A 14,081-nucleotide genomic window follows, 5' to 3' on the forward strand; every position below is an offset into this window, starting at 1 on the left:
TAACACCAGGAGGTGAAGAGAGCTAACACCAGGAGGGAAAGAGCACCAGGAGGTAAGAGCACCAGGGGGAAGCTAGGGGGAGCTAACACCAGGAGGGAAAGAGCTAACACCAGGAGGGGAAAGAGCTAACACCAGGAGGGAAAGAGCTAACACCAGGAGGGGAAGAGCTAACACCAGGAGGGGAAAGAGCTAACACCAGGAGGGAAAGAGCTAACACCAGGAGGGGAAGAGCTAACACCAGGAGGGAGAGAGCTAACACCAGGAGGGAGAGAGCTAACACCAGGAGGTGAAGAGCTAACACCAGGAGGGAAGAGCTAACACCAGGAGGTGAAGAGCTAACACCAGGGGGGAAGAGCTAACACCAGCTAACACCAGGAGGGAAAGAGCTAACACCAGGAGGTGAAGAGCTAACACCAGGGGGGAAAGAGCTAACACCAGGAGGGAGAGAGCTAACACCAGGAGGGAAAGAGCTAACACCAGGGGGAAAGAGCCAGGAGGGGAAGAGCTAACACCAGGAGGGAAAGAGCTAACACCAGGAGGGAAAGAGCTAACACCAGGAGGGGAAGAGCTAACACCAGGAGGGGAAAGAGCTAACACCAGGAGGGAAAGAGCTAACACCAGGAGGGGAAGAGCTAACACCAGGAGGTGAAGAGCTAACACCAGGAGGGAAGAGCTAACACCAGGAGGTGAAGAGCTAACACCAGGAGGGAAAGAGCTAACACCAGGAGGGGGAGAGCTAACACCAGGAGGTGAAGAGCTAACACCAGGAGGGAAAGAGCTAACACCAGGAGGTGAAGAGCTAACACCAGGGGGGAAGAGCTAACACCAGGAGGGAGAGAGCTAACACCAGGAGGGAAAGAGCTAACACCAGGAGGGAAAGAGCTAACACCAGGGGGAAAGAGCTAACACCAGGAGGGAAAGAGCTAACACCAGGAGGGGAAAGAGCTAACACCAGGAGGGAAGAGCTAACACCAGGAGGGGAAGAGCTAACACCAGGAGGGAAAGAGCTAACACCAGGAGGGAAAGAGCTAACACCAGGAGGGAAAGAGCTAACACCAGGAGGGAAAGAGCTAACACCAGGAGGAAAGAGCTAACACCAGGAGGGAAGAGCTGGAGGTGAAGAGCTAACACCAGGAGGAAGAGCTAACACCAGGAGGGAAGAGCTAACACCAGGGGAAGAGCTAACACCAGGGGGAAGAGCTAACACCAGGGGGAAGAGCTAACACCAGGAGGGAAAGAGCTAACACCAGGAGGGAAAGAGCTAACACCAGGAGGTGAAGAGCTAACACCAGGGGGGAAAGAGCTAACACCAGGAGGTGAAGAGCTAACACCAGGGGGGAAAGAGCTAACACCAGGAGGTGAAGAGCTAACACCAGGGGGGAAAGAGCTAACACCAGGAGGTGAAGAGCTAACACCAGGAGGGAAAGAGCTAACACCAGGAGGTGAAGAGCTAACACCAGGAGGGAAAGAGCTAACACCAGGAGGTGAAGAGCTAACACCAGGAGGTGAAGAGCTAACACCAGGAGGGAAAGAGCTAACACCAGGAGGTGAAGAGCTAACACCAGGGGAGAAGAGCTAACACCAGGAGGTGAAGAGCTAACACCAGGAGGTGAAGAGCTAACACCAGGAGGGAAAGAGCTAACACCAGGAGGTGAAGAGCTAACACCAGGAGGTGAAGAGCTAACACCAGGAGGGAAAGAGCTAACACCAGGAGGTGAAGAGCTAACACCAGGGGGGAAAGAGCTAACACCAGGAGGTGAAGAGCTAACACCAGGGGGGAAGAGCTAACACCAGGAGGGAAAGAGCTAACACCAGGAGGTGAAGAGCTAACACCAGGAGGTGAAGAGCTAACACCAGGGGGGAAGAGTACTGAACAATCTACATTTTACTCTGTGACTTTAATGACAATTTATTACTTTATTACAGTTAGTAAATAACATTTTACTGAGCAGAAATACCGTTATTTAATTAAATCTTTACTGCCTAGCACACGTGTGTACACACACACACACACACACACACACACACACACACACACACACACAATGCCTACTAGGTGATGTCTATCTCTCTCTGGCGCAGAGAACAGCTGCTGTTCTCTGAAACCATGTACTGTATGACTTGTAGAGGACACACACAGACAGACCTCTGGGCACTCCTCCAGCTGGAAGGAGAGCAGTTCTGTTCTCAGTGGGAGCAGTGTCACTGTGTGTGTGTGTGTGTGTGTGTGTGTGTGTGTGTGTGTGTGTGTGTGTGTGTGTGTGTGTGTGTGTGTGAGCAGTGTCTGGGGAAAGGAGCTCTCTGATCATTTAATAGCCCTGGCCCCTGACACCCACTCGGCTCGTCAGCCTGTCCCACTCGGCTCGTCAGCCTGTCTCACTCGGCTCGTCAGCCTGTCCCACTCGGCTTCAGCCTGTCCCACTCGGCTCGTCAGCCTGTCCCAGCCTGTCCCACTCGGCTCGTCAGCCTGTCCCACTCGGCTCGTCAGCCTGTCCCACTCGGCTCGTCAGCCTGTCCCACTCGGCTCGTCAGCCTGTCCCACTCGGCTCGTCAGCCTGTCCCATGTCTGTGCAGCATGTCTGTCTGTAGTTGAACACTGGGAGGCTGGGAAAGAATGTCAGCATGTCTGTCTGTAGTTGAACACTGGGAGGCTGGGAAAGAATGTCAGCATGTCTGTCTGTAGTTGAACACTGGGAGGCTGGGAAAGAATGTCAGCATGTCTGTCTGTAGTTGAACACTGGGAGGCTGGGAAAGAATGTCAGCATGTCTGTCTGTAGTTGAACACTGGGAGGCTGGGAAAGTGGCAATGGATGATGAGAGCCACAAAGCCTTGTTCTCTCCAGAGCTCTGTTACACTCTGTCTCTCTTTCGCTCGCTCTCTCCGCTCGCTCTCTCTCTCAAACCATGTACTTACAGAACCAGTCAAAAAGTTTGGACACCTACTCATCCCAGGGTTTTTCTTTATTTTTGCTATTTTCTACATTTGAAGACATCAAAACTATGAAATAACACATGGAATCATGTAGTAACCAAAAAAAGTGTTAGGGAGATGAGAGGAGAGATAGAGGAGAGACTGAGAGGGGGATGGGAGGAGGGAGAGAGGAGGAGGGAGAGAGAGGGGGATGGAAGGAGGGAGAGAGAGGGGGATGGAGAGAGGGGGGATGGAAGGAGGCAGAGAGAGGGGAATGAGAGGAGGAAGAGAGACGGGGATGAGAGGAGGGAGAGAGAGGGGGATAGGAGGAGGGAGAGAGAGAGAGGCGGTTGAGAGGAGGGAGAGAGGGGGTGGAAGGAGGGAGAGAGAGGGGGATGGGAGGAGGGAGAGAGAGGGGGAGGAGGGAGGGAGTGAGGGGGATAGGAGGAGGGAGAGATGGGATGAGAGGAGGGAGAGAGAGGGGGATAGGAGGAGGGAGAGAGCGAGGCAGTTGAGAGGAGGGAGAGAGAGGGGGAGGAGAGGAGGGAGTGAGAGAGGCAGTTGAGATGAGGGAGAGAGAGGGCGGGAGGAGAGGAGGGAGAGAGAGGGGATAGGAGGAGGGAGAGAGAGAGGCAGTTGAGATGAGGGAGAGAGAGGGCGGGAGGAGAGGAGGGAGAGAGAGGGGGATAGGAGGAGGGAGAGAGAGAGGCAGTTGAGAGGAGGGAGAGAGAGGGCGGGAGGAGAGGAGGGAGAGAGAGGGGGATAGGAGGAGGGAGAGAGAGGGGGAGGAGAGGAGGGAGAGAAGTAGATTGCCTCCAAATCCAGCCCTGTTGCGACCTGGGTCCATTCAATATACGTGAGTAAAGCTCACAGGGCATGTAACCTCTGTTGCTCTTCAGAAGCAAAGGGAGGAGTCGAAATAACTCAAAAGCTAAGGGCATAGCAAGAAGCTAAGAATCTGTAGGACATAGCCAGGAGCTAAGAATCTGTAGGACATAGCCAGGAGCTAACGACCTGTAGGACACAGCCAGACGCTAACGACCTGTAGGACACAGCCAGACGCTAACGACCTGTAGGACACAGCCAGACGCTAACGACCTGTAGGACACAGCCAGACGCTAACGACCTGTAGGACACAGCCAGACGCTAACGACCTGTAGGACACAGCCAGACGCTAACGACCTGTAGGACACAGCCAGACGCTAACGACCTGTAGGACACAGCCAGACGCTAACGACCTGTAGGACACAGCCAGACGATAACGACTTGTAGGACACAGCCAGACGCTAACGACCTGTAGGACACAGCCAGACGCTAACGACCTGTAGGACACAGCCAGACGCTAACGACCTGTAGGACACAGCCAGACGCTAACGACCTGTAGGACACAGCCAGACGCTAACGACCTGTAGGACACAGCCAGACGCTAACGACCTGTAGGACACAGCCAGACGCTAACGACTTGTAGGACACAGCCAGACGCTAACGAGAGACCGGGGTCATGGGCAGAATGAAGTAGCACATATGTCATCCAGGAGCTCTGCCTGGGGCTCTGCTGAGGCAAAAGCCATGCTCAGGCTCCTCCAGAAACTCGGTCTGGTAGCATAGTGAAGAGACGACAGGGATCGGGTCAGACATCCCCTCGACACACCTTCTTCAGCAGAACAGTCAAATATTGACAATGCTTGTTAGGCAGCATAGGATTGGCATTAGCCACGCCCTTGTTAGCCAATGGGGCTAGGTAGCCAGCTAACATGCTATCCACCAAACAACCTAGCCACTTCCATCCTCTCCAGATCCATGAAGGGGCAACGTCAACCTATTGGCAATTTTTCTACTACATCCGTAAACAGGGGTAGGTGGTGATTGACAGTGGCAGCCACAGGTGGAAAGTACTTCCCACCAAAACGCTCAATTTGATCCAATCACAGCACCTCTATTTCCATCGCCTCGGACCCAGCTGAGGGACCGACATCCAAGATTCCTCAAGAACGCTGCACGTCTTTGCAGGGAGTTTTAGCACACAGTACGTGGCAATGAGCACTCTGACTAGTTTGACCAAAGGGTTGTCTGAGAAGTCTGCTCCAAGCAGAGACAACCTACACATAAATCGTGAATATATTTCTATTCCACTGGCTAAGTAACTGGCTAAGAAACTGACTAAGTAACTGGCTACGCAACTGGCTACGCAACTGGCTCAGTAACTGGCTAAGTAACTGGCTAAGTAACTGACTAAGTAACTGGCTGAGTAACTGGCTGAGTAACTGACTAAGTAACTGGCTAAGTAACTGGCTATGAAACTGACTAAGTAACTGGCTAAGTAACTGGCTAAGTAACTGGCTATGAAACTGACTAAGTAACTGGCTAAGTAACTGGCTAAGTAACTGGCTATGAAACTGACTAAGTAACTGGCTAAGTAACTGGCTCAGAAAATGACTAAGTAACTGGCTAAGTAACTGGCTAAGTAACTGACTAAGTAACTGGCTAAGTAATCTCTTATGACTCCTAAGTCAGGTGACATAGTGAGAGATGGGAAGAGAGTAAGAAATATAAAAGAAGAGATTGCATGTAAATGTACTACAGAGAAGAGACAGAGATTTAGAAGCTGCCGGATTGGCACACTGAAACAGCAGCTAGATAGGCTAATATATCTCTGTGGCTGGGCAGAATATGTCTCTGTGGTCGACAGTCTGAATGGCTGGGAAGAATATGTCTCTGTGGTCGACAGGCTGAATGGCTGGACAGAATATGTCTCTGTGGTCGACAGTCTGAATGGCTGGGAAGAATATGTCTCTGTGGTCGACAGTCTGAATGGCTGGACAGAATATGTCTCTGTGGTCGACAGTCTGAATGGCTGGACAGAATATGTCTCTGTGGTCGACAGTCTGAATGGCTGGGAAGAATATGTATCTGTGGTCGACAGTCTGAATGGCTGGACAGAATATGTCTCTGTGGTCGACAGTCTGAATGGCTGGACAGAATATGTCTCTGTGGTCGACAGTCTGAATGGCTGGACAGAATATGTCTCTGTGGTCGACAGTCTGAATGGCTGGGAAGAATATGTCTCTGTGGTCGACAGTCTGACTGGCTGGGAAGAATATGTCTCTGTGGTCGACAGTCTGAATGGCTGGACAGAATATGTCTCTGTGGTCGACAGTCTGAATGGCTGGACAGAATATGTCTCTGTGGTCGACAGTCTGAATGGCTGGACACACTGATGATGTACTGAAAAACGTAATATAAGCGTTTTTCGGCCAGAATGTAGTCAGGACACATATCAGAATGTAGTCAGGACACATGTCAGAATGTAGTCAGGACACATGTCAGACTGTAGTCAGGTCATGTGTAGTCAGGACACATGTCAGAATGTAGTCAGGACACATGTAGTCAGGACACATGTTAGAATGTAGTCAGGTCACATGTAGTCAGTACACATGTCAGAATGTAGTCAGGACACATGTCAGAATGTAGTCAGGACACATGTAGTCAGTACACATGTCAGAATGTAGTCAGGACACATGTCAGAATGTAGTCAGGACACATGCCAGAATGTAGTCAGGTCACGTGTAGTCAGGACACATGTCAGAATGTAGTCAGGACACATGTAGTCAGGACACGTTAGAATGTAGTCAGGACACATGTAGTCAGTACACATGTCAGAATGTAGTCAGGACACATGTCAGAATGTAGTCAGGACACATGTAGTCAGTACACATGTCAGAATGTAGTCAGGACACATGTCAGAATGTAGTCAGGACACATGTCAGAATGTAGTCAGGACACATGTCAGAATGTAGTCAGGTCACGTGTAGTCAGGAAACATGTCAGAATGTAGTCAGGTCACGTGTAGTCAGGACACATGTCAGAATGTAGTCAGGACACATGTCAGAATGTAGTCAGGTCACGTGTAGTCAGGCCACATGTCAGAATGTAGTCAGGTCACATGTAGTCAGGACACATGTCAGAATGTAGTCAGGTCACATGTAGTCAGGTCACATGTCAGAATGTAGTCAGGACACATGTCAGAATGTAGTCAGGACACATGTTAGAATGTAGACAGGACACATGTCAGACTGTAGTCAGGACACATGTCAGAATGTAGTCAGGACACATGTCAGAATGTAGTCAGGACACATGTAGTCAGGACACATGTCAGAATGTAGTCAGGACACATGTCAGAATGTAGTCAGGTCACATGTAGTCAGGACACATGTCAGAATGTAGTCAGGTCACATGTAGTCAGGACACATGTCAGACTGTAGTCAGGGCACATGTAGTCAGGACACATGTCAGAATGTAGTCAGGACACATGTCAGACTGTAGTCAGGACACATGTCAGAATGTAGTCAGGACACATGTCAGACTGTAGTCAGGACACATGTCAGACTGTAGTCAGGACACATGTCAGACTGTAGTCAGGACACATGTCAGAATGTAGTCAGGTCACATGTAGTCAGGACACATGTCAGGATGCAGTCAGGACACATGTAGTCAGGAAACATGTCAGAATGTAGTCAGGACACATGTTAGAATGTAGTCAGGACACATGTAGTCAGTACACATGTTAGAATGTAGTCAGTACACATGTCAGAATGTAGTCAGTACACATGTCAGAATGTAGTCAGGACACATGTCAGAATGTAGTCAGTACAGATGTAGTCAGGACACATGTCAGAATGTAGTCAGGACACATGTCAGAATGTAGTCAGTACACAGGTCACATGTAGTCAGGACACATGTTAGAATGTAGTCAGTACACATGTCAGAATGTAGTCAGTACACATGTCAGAATGTAGTCAGGACACATGTCAGAATGTAGTCAGGACAGATGTTAGAATGTAGTCAGGACACATGTCAGATTGTAGTCAGGACACATGTAGTCAGGACACATGTCAGAATGTAGTCAGGACACATGTCAGGCTGTAGTCATGGCACATGTCAGAATGCAGTCAGGACACGTAGTCAGGACACATGTCAGAATGTAGTCAGGACAGATGTCAGACTGTAGTCAGTACACATGTTAGAATGTAGTCAGGTGACATGTAGTCAGTACACATGTCAGAATGTAGTCAGGACACATGTCAGAATGTAGTCAGTACACAGGTCAGAATGTAGTCAGTACACAGGTCACATGTAGTCAGGACACATGTTAGAATGTAGTCAGTACACATGTCAGAATGTAGTCAGTACACATGTCAGAATGTAGTCAGGACACATGTCAGAATGTAGTCAGGACAGATGTTAGAATGTAGTCAGGACACATGTCAGATTGTAGTCAGGACACATGTAGTCAGGACACATGTCAGAATGTAGTCAGGACACATGTCAGGCTGTAGTCAGGACACATGTCAGAATGCAGTCAGGACACATGTAGTCAGGACACATGTCAGAATGTAGTCAGGACAGATGTCAGACTGTAGTCAGTACACATGTTAGAATGTAGTCAGGTGACATGTAGTCAGTACACATGTCAGAATGTAGTCAGGACACATGTCAGAATGTAGTCAGTACACAGGTCACATGTAGTCAGGACACATGTTAGAATGTAGTCAGTACACATGTCAGAATGTAGTCAGTACACATGTCAGAATGTAGTCAGGACACATGTCAGAATGTAGTCAGGACACATGTCAGGCTGTAGTCAGGACACATGTCAGAATGCAGTCAGGACACATGTAGTCAGGACACATGTCAGAATGTAGTCAGGACAGATGTCAGACTGTAGTCAGTACACATGTTAGAATGTAGTCAGGTCACATGTAGTCAGGACACATGTCAGAATGTAGTCAGTACAATACGCTGATTCGGTGTGCGAGTTCATTAGAACGTGGGTTGAAGATGTCGTTCCCATAGCAACGATAAAAACATTCCCTAACCAGAAACCGTGGATTGATGGCAGCATTCGCGTGAAACTGAAAGCGCGAACCACTGCTTTTAATCAGGGCAAGGTGTCTGGCAACATGACCGAATACAAACAGTGCAGCTATTCCCTCCGCAAGGCTATTAAACAAGCTAAGGGTCAGTACAGAGACAAAGTAGAATCTCAATTCAACGGCTCAGAAACAAGAGGCATGTGGCAGGGTCTACAGTCAATCACGGACTACAAGAAGAAACCCAGCCCAGTCACGGACCAGGATGTCTTGCTCCCAGGCAGACTAAATAACTTTTTTGCCCGCTTTGAGGACAATACAGTGCCACTGACATGGCCTGCACGAAAACATGCGGTCTCTCCTTCACTGCAGCCGAGGTGAGTAAGACATTTAAACGTGTTAACCCTCGCAAGGCTGCAGGCCCAGACGGCATCCCCAGCCGCGGCCTCAGAGCATGCGCAGACCAGCTGGCCGGTGTGTTTACGGACATTTTCAATCAATCCCTATACCAGTCTGCTGTTCCCACATGCTTCAAGAGGGCCACCATTGTTCCTGTTCCCAAGAAAGCTAAGGTAACTGAGCTAAACGACTACCGCCCCGTAGCACTCACTTCCGTCATCATGAAGTGCTTTGAGAGACTAGTCAAGGACCATATCACCTCCACCCTACCTGACACCCTAGACCCACTCCAATTTGCTTACCGCCCAAATAGGTCCACAGACGATGCAATCTCAACCACACTGCACACCGCCCTAACCCACCTGGACAAGAGGAATACCTATGTGAGAATGCTGTCCATCGACTACAGCTCGGCATTCAACACCATAGTACCCTCCAAGCTCGTCATCAAGCTCGAGACCCTGGGTCTCGACCCCGCCCTGTGCAACTGGGTACTGGACTTCCTGACGGGCCGCCCCCAGGTGGTGAGGGTAGGCAACAACATCTCCTCCCCGCTGATCCTCAACACGGGGGCCCCACAAGGGTGCGTTCTGAGCCCTCTCCTGTACTCCCTGTTCACCCACGACTGCGTGGCCACGCACGCCTCAACTCAATCATCAAGTTTGCGGACGACACAACAGTGGTAGGCTTGATTACCAACAACGACGAGACGGCCTACAGGGAGGAGGTGAGGGCCCTCGGAGTGTGGTGTCAGGAAAATAACCTCACACTCAACGTCAACAAAACTAAGGAGATGATTGTGGACTTCAGGAAACAGCAGAGGGAACATCCCCCTATCCACATCGATGGAACAGTAGTGGAGAGGGTAGCAAGTTTTAAGTTCCTCGGCATACACATCACAGACAAACTGAATTGGTCCACTCACACTGACAGCGTCGTGAAGAAGGCGCAGCAGCGCCTCTTCAACCTCAGGAGGCTGAAGAAATTCGGCTTGTCACCAAGAGCACTCACAAACTTCTACAGATGCACAATCGAGAGCATCCTGGCGGGCTGTATCACCGCCTGGTACGGCAACTGCTCCGCCCTCAACCGTAAGGCTCTCCAGAGGGTAGTGAGGTCTGCACAACGCATCACCGGGGCAAACTACCTGCCCTCCAGGACACCTACACCACCCGATGTTACAGGAAGGCCATAAAGATCATCAAGGACATCAACCACCGAACCACTGCCTGTTCACCCCGCTATCATCCAGAAGGCGAGGTCAGTACAGGTGCATCAAAGCTGGGACCGAGAGACTGAAAAACAGCTTCTATCTCAAGGCCATCAGACTGTTAAACAGCCACCACTAACATTGAGTGGCTGTTGCCAACACACTGTCATTGACACTGACCCAACTCCAGCCACTTTAATAATGGGAATTGATGGGAAATGATGTAAATATATCACTAGCCACTTTAAACAATGCTACCTTATATAATGTTACTTACCCTACATTATTCATCTCATATGCATACGTATATACTGTACTCTACATCATCGACTGCATCCTTATGTAATACATGTATCACTAGCCACTTTAACTATGCCACTTTGTTTACTTTGTCTACATACTCATCTCATATGTATATACTGTACTCGATACCATCTACTGTATGCTGCTCTGTACCATCACTCATTCATATATCCTTATGTACATATTCTTTATCCCCTTACACTGTGTATAAGACAGTAGTTTTGGAATTGTTAGTTAGATTACTTGTTGGTTATCACTGCATTGTCGGAACTAGAAGCACAAGCATTTCGCTACACTCGCATTAACATCTGCTAACCATGCGTATGTGACAAATAAAATTTGATTTGATTTGATTTGTCAGACTGTAGTCACGACACATGTAGACAGTACATGTCAGAATGTAGTCAGGACAGTCTTTGCTAGGTAAAGCCCCACCTTATCTCAGCTCACTGGTCACCATAGCAGCACCCACTCATAGCACGCGCTTCAGCAGGTATATTTCAGTGGTCAACCCCAAAACCAATTCCTCTTTTGGTCGCCTTTCCTTCCAGTTCTCTGCTGCCAATGACTGGAACGAATTGCAAAAATAGCTGAAGCTGGAGACTCATATCTCCCTCACTAACTTTAAGCACCAGCTGTCAGAGCAGCTCACAGATCACTGCACCTGTACATAGCCCATCTGTAAAATAGCCCAAACAACTACCTCATCCCCATACTGTACTTTTTTATTTAAAGCTCCTTTGCACCCCAGTATCTATATGAAAAATCATGTAGTAACCAAAAATGTGTTAAACAATCCAAATATATTTTATATAATAGATTCTTCAAAGGAGCCACCTTTTGCCTTAATGACAGCTTCGCATACTCTTGGCATTCTCTCAACTAGCTTCACCTAGAATGATTTTTCCAACAGGAGTTCCCACATATGCTGAGCACTTGTTGGCTGCTTTTCCTTCACTCTGAGGTCCAACTCATCCCAAACCACCTCAATTGGGTTGAGGTCGGGTGATTGTGGAGTCCAGATCATCTGATGCAGTACTCCATCACTCTCCTTCTTGGTTAAATAGCCCTTACACAGCCTGGAGGTGTGTTGGGTCACTGTCCTGTTGAAAAACAAATGATAGTCCCACTAACCCCAAACCAGATGGGATGGAGTATTGCTGCAGAATGCTGTGGTAGCCATGCTGGTTAAGTGTGCCTTGAATTCTAAATAAATCACTGACAGCGTCACCAGCAAAGCACCCCGAACACCATCACACTTCCTCCTCCATTCTTCACGGTGGGAACCACACATGCGGAGATCATCCATTAATCTGCGTCTCACAAAGAACCAAAAATCTCAAATTTGGTCTTATCAGACCAAAGGACAGATTTCCACCGGTCTAATGTCCATTGCTCATGTTTCTTGGCCCAAGCAAGTCTCTTCTTATTATTGGTGTCCTTCAGTAGTTGTGTCTTTGCAGCAATTTGAGCATAAAGGCCTGATTCACACAGTCTCCTCTGAACAGTTTATGTTGAGATGTGTTTGTTACTTGAAATCTGTGAAGCATTTATTTGGGCTGCAATTTCTGAGGCTGGTAACTGTAATGAACGTATCCTCTGCAGCAGAGGTAACTCTGGGTTTTCCTTTCCTGTGACGGTCCTCATGAGAGCCAGTTTCATCATAACGCTTGATGGCTTTTTTGACTACACTTGAAGAAACTTTCAAAGTTCTTGAAATGTTCCTGATCGACTGACCTGCATGTCTTAAAGTAATGATGGACTGTCATTTCTCTTTGCTTATTTGAGCTGTTCTTGCCATAATATGGACTTGATCTTTTACCAAATAGGGCTATCTTCTGTATACCACCCCTACCTTGTCACAACACAACTGATTGGCTCAAACGCATTAAGAAGGAAAGAAATTCAACAAATTAACTTTTAACAAGGCACACCTGTTAATTGAAATGCATTCCAGGTGACTAGCCCATGAAGCTGGTTGAGAGAATGCTAAGAGTGTGCAAAGCTGTCATGAATGTAGTCGCCCAAAGTGTGGCTACTTTGAAGAATCTCAAATATAAATATATTGTGATTTGTTTAACACTTGTTTTGGTTACTACATGATTCCATATGTGTTACTTCATAGTTCTGATGTCTCCACTATTATTCTACAATGTAGAAAATAATTTTAAAAAATAAAGAAAAACCCTGGAATGAGTAGATGTGTCCAAATATTTGACTGGTACTGAACGTAGGAGATGGGGCTGAGGAAGCATGTGAGGAAGCTATGTTGGTTGGTAAGGAATCATCTTTACTGGTCTGGTGAGGTAGTGAGAGGAGGGAGAGGAGGGTGAGGAGGGTGAGTAGAGTTACAGAGTGCGTGCGTGCGTGCGTGCGTGCGTGCGTGCGTGTGTGTGTGTGTGTGTGTGTGTGTGTAGAGGACGTGACAGCAGAGGGAAATAGCGCCAGCACATAATCTCTAGGTTACACAAAGACCACTGCATGCACACACACACACACACACACACACACACACACACACACACACACACACACACACACACACACACACACAGCAGAAGGGCCCTGCTCGTTACTCACACGTGAATGGCCCACAATGGACTCCTAACACACTCGGTCGGCCTGGCAACGGACACACAGAGAAGGAGTCGGACAGAGCAAGGGATTTGGAAAAACTGTGGGAACACCATCCCCCCTCCTGCCGCGATCCCTCATTCCTATTCCCCCTCCATCCTTCATCCCTCATTCCTATCCCCCCTCCATCCTTCATCCCTCATTCCTATCCCGCCTCCATCCTTCATCCCTCATTCCTATCCCCCTTCTTCCTTCATCCCTCATTCCTATTCCCCCTCCATCCTTCATCCCTCATTCCTATCCCCCCTCCTTCCTTCATCCCTCATTCCTATCCCCCCTCCTTCCTTCATCCCTCATTCCTTTCTCCCCTTCTTCCTTCATCCCTCATTCCGTCATCCCTCCGTCCACCATTCACACAAAGGAGAGGAAAACTCACACACACACATCTGGAGGTAACTCATTCAGACTCACCTGGAGGTAACTCATTCAGACTCACCTGGAGGTAACTCATTCAGACTCACCTGGAGGTAACTCATTCAGACTCATCTGGAGGTAACTCATTCAGACTCACCTGGAGGTAACTCATTCAGACTCACCTGGAGGTAACTCATTCAGACTCACCTGGAGGTAACTCATTCAGACTCACCTGGAGGTAACTCATTCAGACTCACCTGGAGGTAACTCATTCAGACTCACCTGGAGGTAACTCATTCAGACTCACCTGGAGGTAACTCATTCAGACTCACCCGGAGGTAACTCATTCAGACTCACCCGGAGGTAACTCATTCAGACTCACCTGGAGGTAACTCATTCA

The 14,081-nt window shown here is 48.6% G+C and overlaps 1 protein-coding gene across 2 annotated transcripts in view; it reads right to left on the reverse strand.

The window, feature by feature from the left end:
• Nucleotides 1-14,081, reverse strand: part of cadm2a (cell adhesion molecule 2a) — a 783,895-nt gene that overhangs the window by 713,647 nt on the left and 56,167 nt on the right. The window lies entirely within an intron of this gene.

This window comes from Oncorhynchus nerka, linkage group LG19 (genome assembly GCF_034236695.1).
Source record: "Oncorhynchus nerka isolate Pitt River linkage group LG19, Oner_Uvic_2.0, whole genome shotgun sequence".
NCBI lineage: Eukaryota > Metazoa > Chordata > Actinopteri > Salmoniformes > Salmonidae > Oncorhynchus > Oncorhynchus nerka.